The sequence below is a fragment of the Orbicella faveolata genome, unplaced genomic scaffold, assembly GCF_042242905.1.
Source record: "Orbicella faveolata isolate gen_17 unplaced genomic scaffold, um_ofav_v1 contig_35, whole genome shotgun sequence".
Taxonomy (NCBI): Eukaryota; Metazoa; Cnidaria; class Anthozoa; order Scleractinia; family Merulinidae; genus Orbicella; species Orbicella faveolata.
In genome coordinates this window covers 11,517,533-11,541,133 of record NW_028301564.1, presented here as the reverse complement: position 1 = coordinate 11,541,133, position 23,601 = coordinate 11,517,533, and the positions used below count along the sequence as shown (strand labels likewise).

Sequence of the window (23,601 nt, the reverse complement as noted above, 5' to 3'; positions counted from 1 at the left end):
GAAAGCGAAAAAGGGCAAGAAAGTCATTAAGTATACTCATGAATAACAAAGAACGCATAATTATCGTAGAAAATAGTTCAATGTCTCCAGATGTGGTGAACTATATCATATTGGAGAAGGGGGGGCGGTGTCACAATTTTATGTTTTTAATGAAGAAATCCTTATAAGATCATTTTGGTAAGAAAATTTCGTCAAAATCGGCAAGATTTGACACGGACGGTGAAATCGCGAGTTCTTACGTGATCTTCCGAGACTAAAGAGTTCAATAAGATGGTATATTTGTTTTGGGTGACTATCTTTAGTTTAATGTAGTCTATTCTCGCAAACAGGGCAGTATTACGCGTCAAAGATTCCGGCCAAAGATTCCGGCCACCATGCTAGCTATCGTGTGTCATGGCGTGACTGGCAATGTTTTCTCACTGTTACTGTTAATTAGTTATTTAGACAAGTTTCAGGAGAAAGGTGTTTCTACAACAGAGTGTTTCTTTCCAAGGCCTAAGAACTGATAGCTGTCAGTGGAAGTTTTATGTTCAAATTGTTTAAATAAAAAAAATACAAAAAACACAAGATAGCTAACTTGCTAGCTAACTTGATAATTTTAAAAAAACCACAAAACAAAACCAATGTCAGGCCCCAGCCGGAGTTGAATTCTTTTATTGAAATTCACGGAAAAGCCGAAAAGCGGGGGAAAGTCACATATGGTTTCTGCTTTTCTCCAAAAAAAAAAACAGTCAGTTAAACCTCACGCAAACTGTTTCTTTAACCAATTCTCGACATTCAGCCAACTTGTTTATCCTCAAAATATTCGCCGTTTTGGCGCAAAACGGACTTTTAAAGGCACATAGCAGCACCTACGTTGAACAATTGAACTGAGTTGCCTTTACCTAATTCTGTCTCTAATTTCTAATTTTGAAGATCTGGGTACTAGACTCAAAATAAAATAAAAATGAGAAAATGCGTCCTTCCCGCACTTATCAGCTACAACCAGTTAAACGCCATCATTATGGATCTAAACTAAATTTTGTTCTTAGCGTCTTTAATTTAAAACCTTACAAATGAAAATTTTCGGCAAACGTTTGACTTTTGACAAACTTTTTATTCGGCATATCTCTTTAATTTACTTTTCACCAAGCACTCATATCATCACGTGCGAGAACAAAGTGGACAACTCTAGAAACATGGTCGTTAAGATTATTTTAAATTCCTTGATTGAAAGCGGAAAAAAACAGCGTAAATTAATTATTGATCTTTCCGCCACATTCAATTTGTTTAGTCTATATATTTTAATTTGCCACACACAATAGCTAGAGTCAGAGAACAACTTTTATGTGATTAAAGACAACCATCGGAAAAGTGATGGAGGGATAGCGAATTTTTAGGCATTTTTCGTGACTTCTCCTATTCGTGACCTGTACGGACCCGTGCGCTATTTCTCCCTTTTGCGTATAAATATAAGGGCCGCAGGTGTCGAAGTGATAGCACCAGATAAACGCGTATCTTAGCGCATTATATTCATATGTTGAATGCGTGGCTGACAGGTGTTTTCTTCATGCATCAGAATAATTAACACCTCAAACCTTGCCTCAGGAAGCGCTTTCTATTACTTTTACACGTAAGGTTGCTGGCTTTCTGGTTGCTGCTCAGAATATCTCATGATCAAGCTTATGCCTTTTTCGATCGCTGCGGCTTTACAATTGATTTAAAGTTTACGTTCAATGAACATTATAAGCACCCGGCTATCAAAGATCCTTGTTGCGAGTTTATCGCAAAATGTTTAGTTATAATTTTTGAAATGGATCTTTGCCAAGACCGAAAGGGTTTTCAGTGTTTACTTATGATTTTTAGGTGTTTTTCCGAAGTGTACACAGTGAATTTTTTATATCAAGGACATTACCGCAGGGATTCGCGAGTGCGACGCGAAGAAAGAGGAAGCAAGCTAAAATTTTCATATACATGACAAACGAAACCTTATCTGGTTCCCTGGGCCTGCTGCTTCCCGTTTAGATGATTATGTTTACAGTATCATGGCTAACGTCCATTTGAAAGACTACAGCTAAGCACAATCAATTACCAACTGCTGATCGGCTTCTAATTATGGGTTTTCAAGTAAAATGCGACAAAAATTTCCATCGTGCGAATTTCCGAACAAAAGGAAATTGATTTGACTCAATTAACATAGGCTTTGGTTTATTTTACACCCCAGGCTTTAACTTAATTCTGCTTCATTACTTGAAGAATACCTAGCTTGACAACAGTAAACGCATAAATGTTAGCTTGATCTTGTGGAACAGAACTCGGCTAACGAACGGAAATCATTGTGTTCTGGCAAGGAACTCAACAGGAAAGTTTGTGCTCAGGCTGTTCAGACAACTGGAAACTAAACCCACACATCTCGGGTGTGCGGGCACTGTTTCTACTTCCTCTGGCGTTTCCCCTGGAAACATTTTATTGTTTTGAGAGGTAAAACTAAATATATACCGAGAACTTGTCACTGAGGACGACGTTTGCTTCCCTTGATATAAGACTTGATGAGCTGATTTCTAAGAGGGCCTATTTTCAAGATGGGTCGGAGAGGGATTATGCGGTATGCGTATCTCGTCATAAAACATTACGGCATACCCCTGGAACCAGTGATACTCTACAAAGTTTCCAGATGGCAAAAAAAAGTAAACAATCCAGTTTCAAATTAAGACAATATTCTATTATGCTGCTTCTTTACCGGTTGTATATTTTTAACATTTTTAACTCGTTATTTTCATTCTGTGCACTCCTTTGTGATAAAGAAGTAAAACATTCCTTGAAATTATTGTCACACTGAATTTCAGTACAATAAGAACTTTTTTAAATAGTTGTTATTTAAAACATATAGTAAAAAAATCAAGGTATTTATACTGCATATAAATATATTCCTTATGGCAACGTCGTGATTAGCTACTGAGAAGTTTAATTTTCACTGTTATCAATTATTTTATACCAATAAACCTGCTCATATCAAAAGCCACCACTAAAGGGTTGGTAGTTGTTGAATCTCTCTCTATTTTATCCAGCGTGACTGACAATTAGGACAAATTCAACCTTTGCACCGTTTTGCATTGCTGCGTGTCTGCATTTTCAATAATTCAAGCCTATCATCTTAATTTCCATTTCATCTTAATTACAAGGTAATAAAATTTAAAAAAATAACTGAAAGGTTACAAGTCATCCCTGGATTCACTAAATAATCAGGACGCACTATATCAATTAAATTTGAAAATTTCTTAGAAAACCAAATAAGGAGAAGGATTGACACAAAGCATCGACCAACATGAACTAAATTTGGAAATGGGAAAATCCAGTAATTTTCTGTTTTATCGGTTTCCGTTCCATGAAAATCGAGGTTAAAAATAAAATCGATGAATCTGGACACATGTGTCTTGGTCACATTCATTTGAGAAGGATATCTAACAATTTTTTAAATATATGCTAAATATACTCTACCTGTTTTCTAGCAATGGATAATGACAAAGATACATCTTGTTTCCACTCTTTTGACGAAACAGGCTTTACACTGAAGCCACTGATATTTTTGTTCGTTTTCATCATGTACGGAGCTGTTATAACATATATGATAAACAATCATGCTATAAATTTTCATTTGACTTAATTGTTTTGTGATAACTAAGGATATGAATGCCAACCTTGCTAGCTTAACAGTGGATCCCCTACATCCGCCACTGCTTAACGAGAAATACGCAATGTCGAGGAAAAGGTTGTTGTTACTCATCGTGGTAGATGCAATAATAAAGTGTATTATCGTTTGTCTCACGATGTAGTCACTTGAGATGTACATCGCGACGTTTCGACTGCTTACTGCTAGTCTTCTTCAGGCGATAAGGTCGACTGATTGCACGGTATCATTTATATCACAAACGTCCGCTGTGAGAAATAGACAGTTAAACATAGATAATTACGACGATCTCATTCGTTATTTCTGGGCATGTTAAGTGGAGGCGGATAATCCGACGGCAGATGCAATTGAATGGCCATTAATGGAGTACTGCACCACAGGGCTGAGCAAGAAATATCACGCTGATCAACTGAACACGTTTAAAAAAAAAGTGAAAATAAACCATCGAATTATTGGGTGTCCTCGATTTCATAAGAGGTTTAAGCTACTTCGCGGTGTAGTTTCATTGAAAACTATGAAACATAATTAACAATTACTGTACGAGGTTGAGCAAAATATCGTGATTTGTCAGTGGAGAGCAGATCATTTATTTGCCGAAGCCAAAGCGCTGGGGCAAATAATTGACCTGAGAGACACTGACAAATACCGATATTTTACGATAACCGCGGAGTTCAGTAATTGTTTTACCATTGGATCACCAAATTTGTTTTCTTATTGAAATCACTCTCTGACAGCTCAGGAGAGCAATCTGCCATTTATCACCGAAGATCATGAGCAGAATATTATTATTTGCAGCAAAACACATTTAGATGGTACTACGCATGAGCAGACCATTATTTGTAGGCAGTTATTTGCAGGCCATGTGGCTGGCTCTCGGCCAATGAAAAGGAAGAAAACAATGTATCGAATTATAAATTAACTCTCAGTTGTCACAGCGAGTCTCGATTGGAAGACTTCACCAACTCAATAAATGTTGTTAGGACTCCAGATAATCCATGAGACATGGCTGTGGAACTGAATAAAATTTTACACCATACATTTCGGAAATATCCAAAATAAGTAAATTCGGAAATATCCAAAATATGGTATAACTTTCAATCTACCGAACAGTTTGTTGAAGAAACTGTGTGAATGCGTAGATAACTGTTTACTAATTTTTTTTGTATTTTAGAACTGTATTGTCTTGATAGAAATCCGAAGCACGTCGAATTGGGTGGTAAATAGAAGTCAAAATTTAAAGCCGCTTATTTGGTCATATTGCTGTTTCATTTTATGACTTTAAAACGAGAATCTGCGCTGTTAGGTAAGTGTCTTGGCCATGAGGCGACACAGAACAGGTGCTATTATTCGGCTGGTGACTCAAGGGAGTAGAAAATCAATAGGGCTGTACCCAGAAAAACATTATGGCTGAGGCAATGTCCATGGTTAAAGGAGATAGTCACTCCGGAAAAGGTATGTTTTTTGTCAACGCTAACAAAATCCTCAGACTAAGTTTAGTCACTCACCGAAGTTTCAGCCTCTTAAGTGCAGGTTTTCCTTATGAAATTCGCCTTCAAAGAAGCCCAAAATTCGACACCGTTGCCGCCATTTTGAACAGTACTCAGCAGCCAGGCTTGCGTTTTCGTGACGTCATTCCGTCCAAGACATTTTGTCCAAATGACTTCAGGCAAGCCTTTTGATTACCCCTTTGGGCTATGGCTCCTCTGAAGCATTATTTTGGGACAAACATGCCCCAAACTCCGAAAATGAAAGCAGTCAAGATACGACAGTGGATAATCGTTTGAAAAAAAAAATTTTACTGACCTTGTGAAGGATGCAAAGTCAGTTGCAGGTTTTTCTCCTCCCCGCCAATTTCGAGTCGGACTAAATTACGTCACATAAACACAGTCTGGCTACCAAGTACACTTCCAAATTGCGGCCTCCGAAGTCGCTTCTTTCGAGACGAATTTCGTCGGGAAAGCAGGCACTTTAGCGGCTAAAACTTCGGTGAGTGAAAAAGCTGAATGTTTACTTGCAATAGGTGAAGATAAAATAACAAGCTTTTTGGAGTGAGCTTCTCCTTTAAATTCTCTTCCTATAACTATAAACAACAAAAACGAAAATCATTACTCAGGAAGTGCCTCGTGTTGTGTATTCGCAAATACGGAGGACAAATAAAAGACTAAACCAAGATGGCGGAACACTCTTTATTCAACTGAACGCGAGGACCTCGTGGGAGGCCAAATATGGAAAACAGATCACGTGACAAACAGGGAGCCCAACCGGGAAAACCTAACACCTCGGTTTGCCTCTTACTAGGTCTTACAAGCAATGGCCATGATGGAGACTTTGGTCTTTATTGGGATGGCTATCTCTGGCTTGTTAGTCTGAGTGACATTAGGGAGTTTAAGAAAACTACGACGGCAAGGCCAACGTCGGTAAACGAAAGGTTTAATGAGGAGAACAATGGCTGGGCACATGCGTTATAATTCTTGGTACATTTCTTCGCCGTCCTTTGCAAAACAACAACGTGAAATGACCAAATTCTGCGTTGTCTGGAGAACGCGAAACACGACGGATAATTTTTTAAATTTATATTTCGAATTTATCCCTGTGTCCTAGATTCAGTTTGGTGATTGGTTTGACAGTGATAAACAAAGTAAATGACTTAAGAGTACCGCGAGATTCGTAAGTAAACTGTAAAATCATTTTTTAATCGAAGTTGTGGTCTCTGAAACTCCTTATTATTCTCGCTTAAGGTAGGGGAGAGCTCCCGGGTTCGACTCCAAGATATTTCTTTTTAAAGCTCTTTTTGCCTCCATGCTTTAAGGTATTTTTACAGGAAAAAGAGCAAATGAAGTTCTTGTGTTTTTTTTTTTTTTCTCTCTTTCTTGCTTTGTGGCCTTAAAAAACAATCTAGATCTTACTTCCTTACTAGGCACTCGGCTCATTTCATGACGTTTTCACTTTCAGCTTTGTCGGAGCTACTTAATTTAAGGCGATTATTTGATTTTTTTTCAAACACATGTTTCAACAAAAGCGTCTGACATCGTCAATTACACTAGAAAAGTTGAAAATTTACATGGACATGTCAATTTTAATTTACAGCATGTAAATATTGATTTACATTCTTTGTAAATTACAATTTACATGTTAGGGTTTTGTAAAATAAATTTACAGGAAATTTACAGCTTTTAGTACAGCATGTAAATGTTCTGTAAATAGCGATTTACATTGTCTTTGTCGACAATGATCATTTGAAGAACATGTAAAAACCTGTAAAATATTTTACGCACTTTTACAGTATCTGCCTTTGTAAAAAACATGTAAATTGCTTTGCTAAACCATGTAAGAAACGTGTGAATAATTCAAGCGAATGCTGTAAAAAGTCTGGAAATGTTATGTTTGTAACCCTGTAAAAACCATGTAAATGAAAAAAGGGGGCCTGTAAGAAACATGTAAAAACCATGTCAATGAAAAAAGGGGGCCTGTAAGAAACATGTAAAAACCATGTCAATGAAAAAAGGGGGCCTGTAAGAAACATTTAAAAACCATGTCAATGAAAAAAGGGGGCCTGTAAGAAACATGTAAAAACCATGTCAATGAAAAAAGGGGGCCTGTAAGAAACATGTAAAAACCATGTAAATGAAAAAAAGGGGGCCTGTAAGAAACATGTAAAAACAATGTAAATGAAAGAAAGGGAGCCTGTAAGAAACATGTAAAAACCATGTAAATGAAAAAAAGGGGGCCTGTAAGAAACATGTAAAAACAATGTAAATGAAAGAAAGGGAGCCTGTAAGAAACATGTAAAACCATGTAAATGGAAAACCTAGAAGTTGCACGGGTGCAGTGGGGGGCTGTAAATAGCCTGTTACAAACATGTAAATTAAAAAGGGGGACCTTGCAAAGGCTGTGAAAACAATTTAAATGAGATAATGGGGGCTTTTCGAAAAACTGTTAAGACCACGTTAATGTAAAATGGAGACTCTTAGAAAAAAAGATCTAAATTTAAGAGAAGGCCTGCCTAAACCCTGCAAAAACCATGTAACGGAAAAGTGGGCTTATTTAATATAACTCTGGTGTAACGGTTCAACCAACGAAGACTGTTGAAATGATGTAAATTCCAAGTTACCGACAGGTTCACTATCCTCTTGTAAACGGTTGGTTGGATTTTGCAAGGAAATAAATGAAAAGTTACCCCGGCCAGGTTAAACTTGGGGGGACGGGGGGGAGAGAGAGGAAGGGTTGTCTCGGGTAACCGAGAACATATAAATGGGACCTTTTAAAGGCCTGTAAAGTTAAAATGTAACACCGCCCTAAAGCTCCGTAAACCTTCGTGAAGCCTCCATTAAGGTGCCTTTTACGTTGAAGCATTTGAACTTCTCTAAAATCCAAGTGTGTGCTATAGTGTGCTTTAAATTGAATTTGGGTTAGAAGGTATGCACCAAACTAAATCGCTGCATTGATCGACACCGCACTAAGCTGTCTTCTTGTAAACTTTCCGCGCATCCACAATGACAAAATAAAACTAGAATTGTTACTGCACATGCAGGCGTCCCAAGCTTACGTCTCTAGAAAAGAGAAAAATTAATTCTCGGACACGTACGTATTTATTCAGGAAGGACCATGAAAGCGTCACGTGTTGTATGAGTTCAAGACGGAAAGAGCCCCGGTGACCGAGTTTGAACTGACACGAGTTAGATTAGGCAGGGAACCATAAGGGACACGGCCGGCCCAACGACCGTTTTCTCTCGAATGCTTTGAAACGCTGTTTTAGGCTATCTCGCGTACTTTCAAAGCTCTGTAGGTTAATTTTAGGTTGCGCAAAAAAAAAATTATCTGTTCGGTTATTCTAAAGGAGCTTGTGTATCTCGTACTTATTAGGGCTTTTTTGAAAGTGAAGAATGATCAATTAATTGACCTCGCTCCCAATGTGTGGCTTCATAGCTCAGTTGGTAGAGCATCGCACCGGTATCGCGGAGGTCACGGGTTCGAATCCCGTTGAAGCCCTGATTTTTTTGAGGCTTCTTCTTTCCAGTTGCTTAAATTGGAAAATTAACTGCGATGATCATTCTTCACTTTCATCTATAACCGCAGTTCATATATGAAATATTTCATATAAACTTTACATTATTAGGGCTTTTTTGTCCATTTCCCGAAAGCGTTAGGACTTATCGCCTTTCCGAAAATGATAGCTGACTTTTTTTCGGTACCCAGAATGACATTTTGTTTTTTTGTTTGTTTGTTTGTTTGTTTGTTTGTTTTTTGGTGATTTCTACCGTTTTGTGCTTTCATTGCCATCACTGTTATCCCAGTCCCTTTATAAGAGCATACCAGCCTTGTGAGTACCCGATCACCAACAAACAGGAATCAGCGGTCTTCATGTTAGGTACCAGGTCCTCTCGGTTCTCCCGCCATGTTTGGCAGTTCGTTGGAACTTGCATCGAACTCGAGCTCTGTTTTAGCGGGCCAAAATCCACCCTACCTTCGCTTCGTCATCGTGCACGGTTTCAAGGCAAAATTTTCCGTTACCCAGAAGCTGAAGATAGCGATTACAGGCAACAACAACAACAGGTAAGCAAGTTTTGCATAAATTGAACGAGTAGAGTAAAGTAACGTCAAGATACGTATACAATTCATTTTGCCTTTGGTTGTGAATGTGTCATTATCAAGGAGAAGTTACTTTGCTTGTGGAATCGACTTTGTTGAGGTTTACCTACTGTGCATAAAGGGCTTTATTATCTGTTATTATCTGTTCTCGATAACCGAGTAAGAGCATGCGACATTTGTTATTGGCTTATATGCACCTTATGATTCCTTCTGATGCATGCTCTTGTAAGGTTATGTTGCCCTCTGATGTGAATGCTAGTAAGCTAAAATGTAATGTGCCATCTTCAGCAGAGAAATTTGTCTTATGCTATTGTAAGTATTCTGAAGTTACTCAAGTGTCTACAGTTGTACCTACATGCAAGTTACAATATGCTACACAACTGTACATGGACATTGCACCCACTGGTGCTGATAGTAAGTTAAATGTTGTGAAATTTTCTTTCACCAAAAAAAACACTACGATACTTTATAAAGAGGTATACATGTACCTCAAACTGTCATGAAAACTACACAGGACCTGAAAAAAAAAAGGAAGAGTAACTTGCCCAGGCAGGAAAATCTACTTGTCTTGGACGACACAGTATAGTCAATCGATTATTTCATAACAATCAATAGGAATTAGTCAATGATATCAGAAATCAATAAAAGGATTCGTCATGAGTAATCAATTGTGATCAAATTTTCAATAAACATTATCAATTTTGCTGATACTAGTGTATCTTCTAAGCAACATTTAATAAGAAAGAAATGAACAAAAGATATAAAGTGAAATATGAAATCATGAATACAATTGCATAAAAACATAACATTTTATCTTGTAAACAGAATATTTTGCTGGCATACATGTATCAGGGACTATGTTTTGGGGATCTTTGGTAGTGCCTTTGAAATCTACATAAAAAAGTTACAATCAAACATTGTGTTAAGGGACACAATTTTTCTACAGTTTATGTGAACTAACAAAGAGAGGCCAACTTTCAATTGATTCTCTAATGACTGATAAATTTGGTAAAATCAAATTGATAACTTGAAACTTCTCTAGCATGTGAGTATGAATTTCTTTCAATGGATTGATAGCACTGATAACACTTACATTAATTTCAATTTATTGATTTATATCAATTTATGGATCAATTTCAATCGATTGCCTTACCCTGGGATGACCAGACAGCATTTTAGAGACCTGTTACAGCTGTACATTTTACTTGTACGAAATTGGGCTCTTACCAAATACATGCAGGTATCATGTGTCATGCATCTGTTCATTCATCTGTAGCAGGGCAGGAAAAAAAATTGTAAGTCACTTGCCCAGTGGGCCAGTCAATTTCAGTTTTCACTTGCCCCCATTTAAATATTAGTTGCCAGTGTGGTGGCCAGTAAGGAAATCAGAGGACAAATGCGAATGAGGTACGCTTGGATTCCTAACTAATTCTTGCTTTCAACCTAATAATTAACGAATCTTTAGGTCTTAAGTTTTGAAATGGAGTGACTGGAAATTATCGCTTATCAAGCTGGCATTTTTAGTGAGACTCACAAGACTACTGAGGCTACATTGTAATTTCACTTGCCCACTGGGCCACTGAACTTCTATTTTCGTTTGCCCAAGAGCAAAATTTACTTGGCTGAGGAAATCAGACCTGGTTTTTTCCTGCCCTGAGTAGATCACAGATAACACCAAAATGTGGTAAAAACAAAAAATATTCACATAAGGCATTACCAGAGTGTGTCACAGAATCTGTGAATTTTTCAGGCGTGTGTCACTGATGTTCTTACCACATTTTGATGTCTTCTGTGATCTATTACTGAACAGATGCGTGACAACGTAGAATCTATCTGCTTTGTAATGCATAACAAAGAAACAAAAACAAACATTTATGACATCAGCTGTACCTTTGCCCACCAATAGAGCATAAGTGCATGTAAGAAACAATCAAATTGTGCCTGCAAATAACTTGACTTATTATTTAAACATTGTTTGATAGGAGTTTGATTTATTGTGCATGAATATTACAATGTAGAAGATAGTGAACATTGAATATTTACTGCCACACATTTTGAGTTTAGTTCTTCTACATCCTCTGATATTCAGTGCCTTCCAATCAGAGATGCAAAGTTTTTGTCACACAATAGCTACAGATGTAGATGTAAGATCTGTTTGACTGATGAATATTCAGGGCTCAAAATAATGGCCGGTCAACGGGCAATGTCTGGCCAGAATGGTGACTTGACTGGCCAAAAACTTCACTCGCTGGTCATGTTGACCAGTCATGTCATGTTGAGATGGTCACGTTGTTCATTCTTGAATAAACAATCAAATCTCCAACTGTAAATCTGAGAGTTTTTAATCTTTTTTTTATTATGACCTCTAATGAAAACATACACCAATGCATACATGTATCTGTTCGAACGGCTAAAGACCATTCGCTTGCTGTTTGTCATGCGTTCAAGATCGATAGGAATGCCATTCAAGTGACTGGGGTTAAATCCGTTCGGAAAACTATTAAGCCAATTTTTAAATGGTCTAGCAGTGACTGGAACAAACAGACTATATTTGTGGGTTTAATTTGGCTCACATTACATGTACTTGATTTTTGCATAAATATCCTGACCGGTCAGAAACGAGACGTGACCGAGCTAAAATTACTTTGGCCAGTCGACATGACCGACTACAGTCCGATTTCAAAGGTCACAGTATAAATTGGAATGATAAGAAACAAAATAATAACTCCAATGTAAAATTCACTGATTGATATCACACACAGAATTTGCTGATTCATACTCAGACATAACTTATCTTATTTAACGAAATGTTTTATGTTACTTGTAGGATGAAGTAAAATTGAGAGCGGTCAATACATGCATACTCCTTGGCATTGATGCTTGATCAGGAAAAAATCAGCCACTGAGAAGTCTACAGTACTTATGACTCTATAAGGGGTCCAAGGCCCATTTCTTGAAGGCCCTGGAAACTTTTCGGGCCCACAAAGCCATCTTTAATTGAGCTGTGTCTAAAAACTAAGAGTTGTATATGCCTGAAACTTCTTGTGTGAAGGAAACCTCTGTTCATATTGAGAATAAGCAATTAAAACAGCTCTGTAAGCATAAGATTTCAGATTTTGGTAAGGCTTTCTGGGTGCGAAAACTTTTTGGGACCTTCGAGAAATGGGCCACTGGTGCATTACAGTCTAACATGGTGACCTTCAACACTTTGATATGCTCTGGCAGCTTTCTGGCATAAATTCAACCACTTTAAACATTATTTTTTAATGCTTTGAAGTATCACTTACACTGTACCTGTGCTAGTGAATTAGCATCAAATTTAAATATCTTAGATTGCTAGGTTGATACTTATTGTTCAATACAGCAGCTATAAGATTTCATCATAAAAAGCAAAGGCTCTGTTTACAAACATGTAGTACCAGAACAATAATTTATTAACTTATGATGTGTTATGGGAACTATGGTGCTAGATACACCTTTCAATTTCAACAGGCCCCTATGAATTTTTTTTACAGTACAGTTTTTTTTTATCACAAAAAGAAAAAGTAAAATTTTGAATATTGTTTACAGTGAATGTTTTGTCAGGGGTCCAAAATGTTTGTACTGTTTGGATTCCGTACAGTTTTGGAAAAAGAAGGAAACTGTGACTTTGTAAACATAGCCTAAAAGATGTCAGAAGCCTTGTTTTATGTTATGCAATGTAGTATTCCTTTGGCATGAATGTTTTTATGATGAATTTAAAATGTCAATCTCTATCTTGTGATAAAGGTTTTTTCTCCCTAGTTTCTGTTATTTCAAAAGAACAATTCACTCTATGAAAAAAGTTGATCAATACAATAGCCACGTGGCCCAACAGGCTGGAGCTTATCCCGCTACCTGTAGCAGGAAGTGACTAGGACTATTTCTACTCCCCCTTGATGAGATGCCAGCCATTGCAGGGTAACCCCACCATTAAATTCACTGCTACCCACTTATACACCTGGGTGGAGAGGCACTGAGAGTAAAGTGTGTTGCCCAACAACACAACAGAATGTACCCGCCTAGAGCTTGAACCCGGATCACTCGATTAGGAGTTGAGCGCACTACATGTAACTACAAGGCCATCGTGCCTCCCCCATTTTTCATTATTAAGGCTAATTTAATCCTACATTAATTACTTAGTAAGAAAAAACACTTTATTCATTCATTTTATGACAAAGGTATTATCATTATGTTACATTTGACTTTGTGGATTTAGTATATATTTAAGACAGGAATCCATTAGCAAACAATTTTAATTTAGTAATACACCTAAATTGCAAAATTTTTACTAGTTGTAGCTGACAACAGTATACATGTAGTTCTTAATCATTTTATTATTTAGGAATTAAATAGAGCTGAATATGACATGGTTTCGCACAATCTTGAAAAGGTCTTGAATTTTAGTAGTCTTCTTGAAAAGCGCTTGAATTTGGTTAAAGGAGCTCAGTCATGGTATCAAAATATTTTGGCCATGCACAAAATTACATTTAAGTCGTCTTGTTATGGATAGATAGAAAAGAAAACATGTTTTATTTGTTGCAATGTATGCATTGTACACCTTATTCATGGCATAAAAACTATTTGAATTTTACTGAGTTTGTTCTGATTGCAATAAATTTCTGATTCTGTATACATGTAAATTTGCATATTTTCTACTATTATAATTAAGGTCAACAGATTTGATTACAATAAAACAGTACATTCCATGCATTTTTCTTCAAGTTATTATTTACAAGTCATTTATCGTACAGGGTTTCTGCCTCCTTTTTCGATTTCCATGTTATTTACAGGCTCCCTCTTTCCATTTCCAGGTTATTTACAGGCTCCCTTTTTCAATTTACAGGTTATTTGCAGGCTCCCTTTTTCAATTTACAGGTTATTTACAGGCTGCCTTTTTCGATTTCCATGTTATTTACAGGCTCCCTTTTTCCATTTACATGCTATTTACAGGCTCCCTTTTTCGATTTCCATGTTATTTACAGGCTCCCCTTTTCCATTTACATGTTATTTACAGGCTCCCTTTTTCGATTTACATGTTATTTACAGGCTCCCTTCTTCGATTTCCATGTTATTTATAGGCTCCCTTTTTCGATTTCCATGTTATTTACAGGCTCCCCATTTCCATTTACATGTTATTTACAGGCTCCCTTTTTTGATTTACATGTTATTTACAGGCTCCCTTTTTCGATTTACATGCTATTTACAGGCTCCCTTCCTCGATTTACATGTTATTTACAGGCTCCCTTTTTCGATTTACATGTTATTTACAGGCTCCCTTTTTTGATTTACGTGTTATTTACAGGATCCCTTTTTCGATTTACATGTTCTTTATGGGCTCCTTTTTTGATTTCCATGTTATTTACAGACTCCCTTTTTCGATTTACACGTTATTTACAGGCTCCCTTTTTCGATTTACATGTTATTTACAGGCTCCCTTCTTCGATTTACATGTTATTTACAGGCTCCTGTTTTCATTTTCCATGTTATTTACGGCCTCCCTTTTTTGATTTACACGTTGTTTACAGCCTCCCCTTTTTTATTTACATGTTATTTACAGTATTATGGCACCCTCCCTGTATTAAATTTACATGTTATTTACGGGTTTCCAGGTTGAATCACAAGAAATTTACAGGCTATTTACAGTATTTGCAGGAACAGTTTACATGTTATTTACATGATCTTAGCCCTTTGCTTTGAAACATTTACAGTGTTTTCTTCATCATTTACATGTTTCACTTAAAATATTTACATGTTATTTACATGAAACCTCCAAAACATGTAAAAGGGGAAAAATCATGTAAATTATTCTTTACAGTCTTTTTTTGATTATTTACATGTTAATTACATGTTATTTACATACTCTGTAAATTTTCAACTTTTCCAGTGATTACGATGCCAAATTTGAATTTATTAAGTTTACATAAAGAGTAATGACAATAAGCATGAAAATCAACAATGGAATTGACGACGACAGACATTTGTGTCGAAAATTGCCTTTAGAATTTAACTTGAAACCTTATCTTTGTTTCTCAATAACATCAAAAGCCTTCTTTTATCAAGACCTTTTAGAAATCTGAATTACTGCTCAAAGGTACTGTGCACAAAGTTAATTAACGACAAGTCAAACAATAAGTGGCTCCTTAACTTATCTATCTATATGCTTTCTTGGGTTATCATTTTACGGCCTTTATCAACCTTTTGCATCATTTTCAGCTTTCAGGCCTAAATGGTAAAATTTCTTCGGAAAGGTAGAAAGGGGAGAGGTTTTGAGGCAAACGTGAAGTCATCCATAAAAAAAGACATCACGTCCCTAAAGATTATGATGTCATCCTTAGTCCCCCCCATCCACCTCTACGTATTTTTCTTCGACCCAAGTTTTATTACCCTTTCAATAATTGGTATATAGGTATATATGTGGTACATGAATTGGATCTTACAGTCGTTTCTGTCGATTAATGACTTTAAAACTTAAAAACGTCTTTCTCGTTTAAATCAACATGAGCCTGTCATTATTACCAATTTTAAAGTTGGAAATCTGATTTGCTACAGATAATCTGAAGCTCAGTTATCATTGACCCAATAATGGGCTCCTGCGTGCACAAAACTAATTAAAGTGAGGCAAAAAAAAAAGATTTCTTTGTTTATCTACCGATGTGGTTTGTTTGTTTGTTATTTATTTATTTATTTTTTTTTTTTGTTTTCTTTTTCCATAACCACTTTGAAACCTTTAAATTTAGATTAAACTATCATTCTCCATTTTCAGCTTCTCTGGACTAAATGGCATAATTTCAATGAAGAGGTGAGATGTTTTAAGGTAAAATGTGAAGTCCTCATTAATTCTATCAAATGAAATCACCACCCTTAGTAAGATTAAGATGTCGCCCCCAGTCCTCCATACCTACTACTCATGGTCATTCAGTTTTTCCTCTTAATCGGCCCAGATGTCTGATCAGGTAGGCAAAATGAAGGAAAAATCACATACGGAACCACTCACGATTTATTGGACATTAAGATTAAACATCGTGGTAATTTAGCCATATTGGTTTTACTTTTGCATATTTTTCTCCAATCCAAGTATTTGGAAATAGGTCTGCAATTCGTCCAAGTGTGTGATACTTGCTGTGCTTGGAGTCGGCCAAGTCTGCAATCGGTCAAATCTCATTAAAGTTACGTGCATCTTTTTCATATAGTATCTGGCTAATGTAAGGGTTTTCAAAAGAGAATTCATTCCGAAGGTCTTGGTTAAGTGTTGGAAACTACTGAGCAGAATACAAAACATCCCAAAACACCTGCCGGCTTCTGCGTATTTTTTCTGTTTTTGAAAAAAGAAGACCATAAACAGTAGATTCACAATGCGACTGTTGTCGAGAAAAAGGCGCTAAAAAGCTTCTACCTTAATGTTGCTATAAAGGAGAACTGGAAATAAATTTTTGCACGAACTACTCATGTAGAGTTTAATCATATGTCGCAAGAGAGGATGTATGTGTCACGGGAATATTCCAAGCACTTTCGCAAGATGTTTACTGACGCAAATCGTTCACTTTTAAGTGCTTTTGTAGAAATTGCACGTAAATAGTCGGTAATAGAATGTAAATATTTTAAATACAACATCTGCTCTTAATTCTTAAATACGCTGCCATAACCTCTTACAACATTTGCCAATGCAGAGAAATTCTGAAACTGCTCTGAAAAAAGTGGTCTTGGCGATGAATTCAACGCTGTCAGCCAATGCAAGCGGACAGCCAACAAGCAACACACCACTCCTCGGAGATGGGATTCTTGGGTTCATCATTTTTGACCTTATGATCGGTACGATTATTACTGTCGCAAACGCTTTTCTCTTCATCACCATTTATCGCGATCCTTGCCGATGTTTGCGCACGCCATCTGTATTCCTCATCGCAAACCTTTCAGTGGCGGATTTTCTCATGGGAATTATCAACTACCTTAGAGCCGTCGGGTGGATCTATAGCTACTGTGGGCTGGGAAGTATTTTCATCGTAAACATCTCACAATACTTACTTGGAGCTGTGTCCGTTCTTGCCGCTGGGCTGACGCTCGTGGCAATGTCATACGAGCGATATATTGCAGTGATTAAACCACTGGAATATCCCCATAAAATTTCTAACAGCAGAGCGAAAATCGGTATCGCTGTAATTTGGATAAATGCCTTGATTCTGTCCGTCCTTCCAGTTTCTGGCCTACCCATTGGCACTTTTTTCACTTGTCTACTGTTACTCTCACTTCGCTATACCAGCAGTTGCTTTAACCGCAGTTTATATAAAAATCTCTAAGACGGTTGCTCTTCAAAGACAGGAACTTAAAGATGTTCGAGCAAGTCTGACAGCAGCCAACAGAAGAAAACAGTTGGAGAGAGAGAACAGAATGTTCATTGCATTTCTTTTGATCCTTTTGGTGTTTTATTTCTCATTCTTTCCTTATTTTATCAAGGTACATGTTCTTTATTTTTGTTCTTGCCGAATCTCTTTTGCATACGATGTTTACTATCTTATCGCTGACGCACTTTTGTCAGTGAGTTCTGTGCTTGATCTGTTCATGTACGCATGGAGACTGCCAAAGTTCAAACGTTCGTTTCGTTTGTGTTTTTTACTGTGCAGAGGCAGGAGCGTTGTAGTGCCGTGGGACGGAACAACGTCCTTTTACCAAAACCGAACCATCTGCCATTAAACGGAAAGCAATGTCCAACATTTTAACAATTTTCAGGCCTGGTGAGGGTTAAATTATTATTCGTAAATTTTCCAGTTTAGCGTGCGTGATTTGTTAGTTCTACTTTCGTTTTAAACTGTCAAAATGACCTGGCTTTGAAGGCTAAATTAAACGCGCTGCTTTCAGTTATTTAAATGAGATCGTAAAAGCTGATTTTCAAACGTTTCAATTTGCGGTATTGATCAAGACAATTTGTGCATGATAGTAATTGTCATTTTTTGTTAGCCATAAACCTGTCACCTTCTAATACTTAGCAATAAATCTGCCAACTTCATATTTTTTGTCACCTGCCTTAAAATACCCGGTAGCCAGTCAGGACGTGATCTCTCGAATTTAGGAATGGACCATTTCATTACTGAAGGAGAAACGGGGCGGAAAGGGGGTGTTGAACAATTACACCTAAAAAGCGACATAACAGTCGTGCATAGTGAGCCGAGCAAAAGAAACATCGGCATTTCGAAATCCATTCTTTCAGGGCCTGACAGTCAAAAAAAATGTTCTTCAGAAAAATTGCTTGACCTCCCCTGAAAATATGATGGTCCATCCCTCACTTAGAAGGTCTTGGCACGTGACTTGCGCGTCTTTATTCGTGTGATGTTCACACAGAGGTTTGTCCTTCGTTGACGCTGTCACTATTTTGTTTGTTTATTTGTTTTTTTTTTCCAAAATCCCATAAACCCATAATCCGTTTAAGAAAAACAAGAATTGTAGCCAAATAGAAGTAACTGAATATCAAAAATCACAGGACAGCTAACTTACCAACCCTCTATTTGGCATAAAGTGCAGGGAGCCCGATGGAAAATAATTTGTGACCCCGCAAAATCGATGCAAGAAAAAATTTTGTTTCTGCAGCGACGAAAGTGAAGATTCCGCTGGCGACGAATGTTACTCTGATTGTGGTGAACTCACCAACACAGAATTATCCCAGTTGCCAACTTACTCGGGAAGAACGGGAAAATATGTGGAGTGCTCCGTTCGTACGTCGTGACCTCCAGCCAAATATATCCCTTCCCACTTAGTCCATAAGTACATACAGTTTAACTCCGCTATTTCGAACTTTGAGGGTAAAAAAATTGTTCGAAATAGCGGGAAGCTCGAAATAGCCGATAGTAAATGTCTGAAAAAGACAAGTCGAAATCCAAGAAAAATGGTTTTGAGTTCAAAATAACGGGGAATTGTAATAAACCGAGTTCGATTTAACGACGTCCAGTGAGATCCGTAACTTACAGTACGGACTTACAGGGAGAACTCTTTTCTACGGGCAATGGAGGTCTTAGACGGATTTCATCTGATCTCTGAACTCAAGGTAAATTATGAGAAAACAATAGTGCTCTGGGTGGTTTCATCAAAAGAAAGAGACCCGATACAATGTTACAAGTCAGACATTTCCTGGCTGTACGGAGGAGTCTGCACTGGGCGTTTGGCTTACAATACACTGAAATGCAATGCTTTGCTCCAATTATGATGAGGGATTAAAAAAATAGGAAATGTTCATTTAATTGGCAAAATTAATATTACCATCATAAAAGGTCCTCTTGTTTCCTAACTGGTCTGTACTCTAACGCCGATAACAATCTCCGTCAGGACTTTACAAAAAGTTAATAAAATGCATGTTTTTCTAATTTCTCTGCGACGGTGAGGGCGATAGGATATTGAGCAACCGAAGATTACAAAGAGGGCGGCCTGGAAATGATTGATATACTTCAACCTCTTAAGTCTCATGAAATATCTTGACCCGGCCTCTTGACCCGCAAAACGATAGAGAATTGAAATTTGTTTTCGAGAACAGTCTCGGAAATCATGGAGGGGAGGCTAATTTCTTGTGTTACCTTCACAAAGATGACATCTCTATGACTGGGTTCAATAACTCTTTTGTCCAAGACGTGCTAGAAACCTGGACGGAGTTACACTTTACTGGAAAGTCGCAGGTATTACTGACGCAATTATTGGTGATCAGATTATCCGGTACAATTCCCACCTCAGTTTACAAACAAGTGGTAGTTTTTCTCCTTTAAAAATCCATCGGCTTACTCCTGACAAGCGCCTAGCAAACCTTCTCTCTCTAATCGTTTTTTCCGTTCTTGTTTTAAAATATCCATCCATCTCTTCCAGCTTTTGGTTAATTTATTACAAACTGCATAATCTTCCACATGGTAATGTAACCATTGTAGCTTTGCTAACTTAGTAGCCTGCAGTTGTTAATTAAGGGTTTCCTTCGTTGTTTTGGTTTTTGTTTTGTTTTGTATTGCTTTCTTTAATTTGTATATACCCTTTCTGTTGTGCCTTTTTTGTATTATAACTTTGTTATGTAATATTGTTAGCATTACTATAAGTACTGAAAAGTTTAAGCAGTGTTGTAAAAAAAAAAATTAAAGACGCGAATGCAGCCATAACACTACTGAAAAAATGACCTGAAAAAATTTCAGGCTCTGAACGGGATTCGAACCCACGACCTTTACGTTACCGGTGCAATGCTCTACCAACCTAGCTATCAAAGCCGCAAGAGAGCGGTCGTGTGTGAATTCGGCCCTATATGTTCAGTGGACTTAATACTCGGCTACAGTATATGAATTCCAGTAGCAATTAAATAATGAAAGGCCCGTTCAGAGCCTGACATTTTTTCAGGTCATTTTTCCAGTAGTGTTATGGCTGCATTCGCATCTTTCATTTTTTCATTATCTAATTGCTACTGCTGGACATCTATTACAATGGAATTCATATACTTGAGCCGAGTATTACGTCCACTGAACATATAGGGCCGAACTCACACACGACTGCTCTCATGTGGCTTTCTTTCAGTCTTTCATTATTTAATTGCTACTGCTGGACATCTATTACTATGGAATTGTAAAAAAGGTAAAGAAGAAATTTTTAACTGAGCATTAATAATGTTAGTATTTTAATTAATCTTATTTTTGTAAGTAATGGGTAGTAGTGTAAGCAATGTTGGTATTGTAAATAATGTAAGTATTATAAATAATGTTACTGTTGTAAGCAATTACTTTAAAAAAAATGAGTATGGACCGAGAAGACGAGGTCTGTAAAAGGTGAATAATATTAGGTAATATTGAACTTCACACTTTAGTAAACTCACTGACGGATTGCACTCTCTTTTGAACTCTGCAGCTGTTTACACTCGCTCATCACTTCATTCAAAACGTTTGAGCTTTCAAAGCGGCATGACATTCAAATTCCTTTGTTTAGTCTTCAGTCTAAAAAATGAAATTCAGTTATCGGGTAATATTTCTAAATCTTCCTATGTGGCTATTATGTGGGCGACCTCTGGCCACTGCACACTAATGGACCAAAACTCAGCCAATTAGATCGCAGCATTTACATGTAAATTAAAAATGTAGATTCGAACGGATGTTTTGAATGGTACTTTTTTTAAAATAAAGATCAACACGTTTTTACTAGTACACTAATGGATTTCCGGATAGAAAGACGAAAACTATTTTCTTTTTCTTAACTATAGTGTCCAGACTGCTTTTTCGTCTTTTCTTTTTGTGCACTATCATTTATATTGGGCTAACCACGTGATCGACTCGGGATTTGCGGCGGAAAATGACCTACGTATTCATTCTCTTTAAATAAGAAACTTTATCAGGCTTTTAAGTTAGCAAACAAGGGAATGTCAAAACCGACAAATAGATAGTTTAAAATGAAATCTAAGAGAAACGCTGCAGAGGATCTATTCTCTCGGTTTGTCCCATGAAATTTATTATACTTCTTTAAATAACGTACATGTGTATTCCAAACGTCATAGAAGCACCAATTATTTTATTAAATAAAAACAGTTAATGTTCATTGACTTTTAAATTCTGATCTGTGATAAATATTTCTTAACATTAAATAAATTCAGGCCTGCCTGAACAGCTGACAGAATCACTGTTGTTCTGACGGAAGGACAAAGGTGCAATGTTATGTTGCTGGCCCTCTCAATCACGTATCACATGCATGTCGACGAAAGCATGGGGTTTGATGCTTATCGCGTCGGCTTCCGAGTGCCATAAAATCTCTAAGCCTCCCCCCGTACGTTAGTTTTTTCGACGAATCTTTTCTTAAGATATCATATCCTTGTTTGTCTTAATAAAGAAAAAAACTTTAAGGTAATTCAATTTATTGTGGTTCAAGATATAGATATTTGACTTTGAAAAAACTGGTTTGCTCAAAGAAGACCGAAAAGAATTCAATCTTTTACTCGTAATGGAGAAAAACAATTAAGAGTAACTTAAAAATCTACAATATTCTTGAATTAAACTTGTTATCGACCTTTTATGCAAATTCCGAAGTATATTGATACAGTTCCCCTTAGGTTGTGTGTACAGGCAGACAAATAATTCCTTTTGTTGTTTGTTTTGGGTCCATTGAAAGTCTCACCATTCGTGGCTCATATTAATACTCACTCAGTGAGTTATTAATTACTGTTTGATTCTGTTAAAAAATCACTTTTAGTTAGGATGACTCCATCCAAGTGAGATCGTTGAGTCAAGCTGAATATTCAACCCATTGGTAAGGTTTGACCGAAGAACAGAATTTCCGGGCAACGGAAAAGAGAGTTAAGCAATCCTTCTCAGTCCTTCCTGGAACTATTTCTTGCTAAGGTTATGTGGAATGTAATCTAGCTTAAGGTTACACTAGCAAGCGTCAAACCTTGCCAGGGGAAAAAGACTTTTAACTGCTATTATGTTTCAGTATTATTTCTTGCTTCATATATTTTCCTCCATGTTCACAACTCACACTCAGGTGCTCAAATCATCTTCGATTACAAAATGTATAGGGGAACAAACAAATGTAGCCTTCAATAACACTTTGCTTTTTTACCAGGCACGGTCACAAAGAACAACCTTAAAATTGGTTTTAGCGTAAACAAGCCTGGAGTAAATTAATGGAAAAAGGCTGAATCTCTACTGTTTGTGTATTGGTACCGAAAGAGCTTATAAAAACCTTAAACTTATCATTCCTGAGCTTGAACACTCAAGTTGTCATCCTTAAATTGCCATCTAAGTCCTTAAATTGCCATCTTAGTAATGCTGTTTTTTTCGTGCTAAGAAATAACCCTTTGGTCTAAACTTTTCGTTCTTATACAGCCAAACATTTCATCAATTTGGTTTTGATCGGTATATTACAAACTGTTTCTATATACTTTATAAAATCCCCTGAGTGCCCAGTCCTCGTAAAAGGAGCAGGCACAATCTGTTCAGGGCCTTTTAATTGGTAACTGTTGCACTGTAACCTTACGACTGTGAGGATTAGAATTAAACTGGAGTGAGAAGATTCTGACTGGTGTTCTGGTTGGTAAAGGAACTGAGCTAAATCCACCACAAACAGGCAAGTTTAACACTCGATAATCAAAATCTTTTATTGCCGTTATCCACTGTTCCTCCATCCCCCCCACCCCCGCCCCCACGAAAGCCTTGTTACCTAGCTTTTTTGCTTATAATTATTACTATTTAGTAACAGCAAAACTCCGAAATAAGAATGGAGGTGTAAAAGTAATGGCGAAGAGCGGCATGTGTTTGCTGATGCGGAATTGTCTTAATTAGCAGACGAACGTGTAAATCTAAGTTTAATTCTACTTGGAAATAATAAGTGTC

The 23,601-nt window shown here is 37.0% G+C and overlaps 1 long non-coding RNA gene and 1 pseudogene across 1 annotated transcript; both read left to right on the top strand.

Moving 5' to 3' along the window:
• The first annotated feature begins 8,840 nt into the window (after positions 1 to 8,840).
• On the top strand, positions 8,841 to 13,987 carry LOC149103281 (uncharacterized). Its single transcript, XR_016201987.1, has 2 exons — positions 8,841 to 9,220; positions 12,084 to 13,987. It is a non-coding gene; the product is annotated as an uncharacterized LOC149103281 (long non-coding RNA).
• Positions 13,988 to 16,936: 2,949 nt separating this feature from the next.
• Positions 16,937 to 18,278, top strand: LOC149103280 (melanopsin-like; annotated as a pseudogene).
• Positions 18,279 to 23,601: the final 5,323 nt, after the last annotated feature.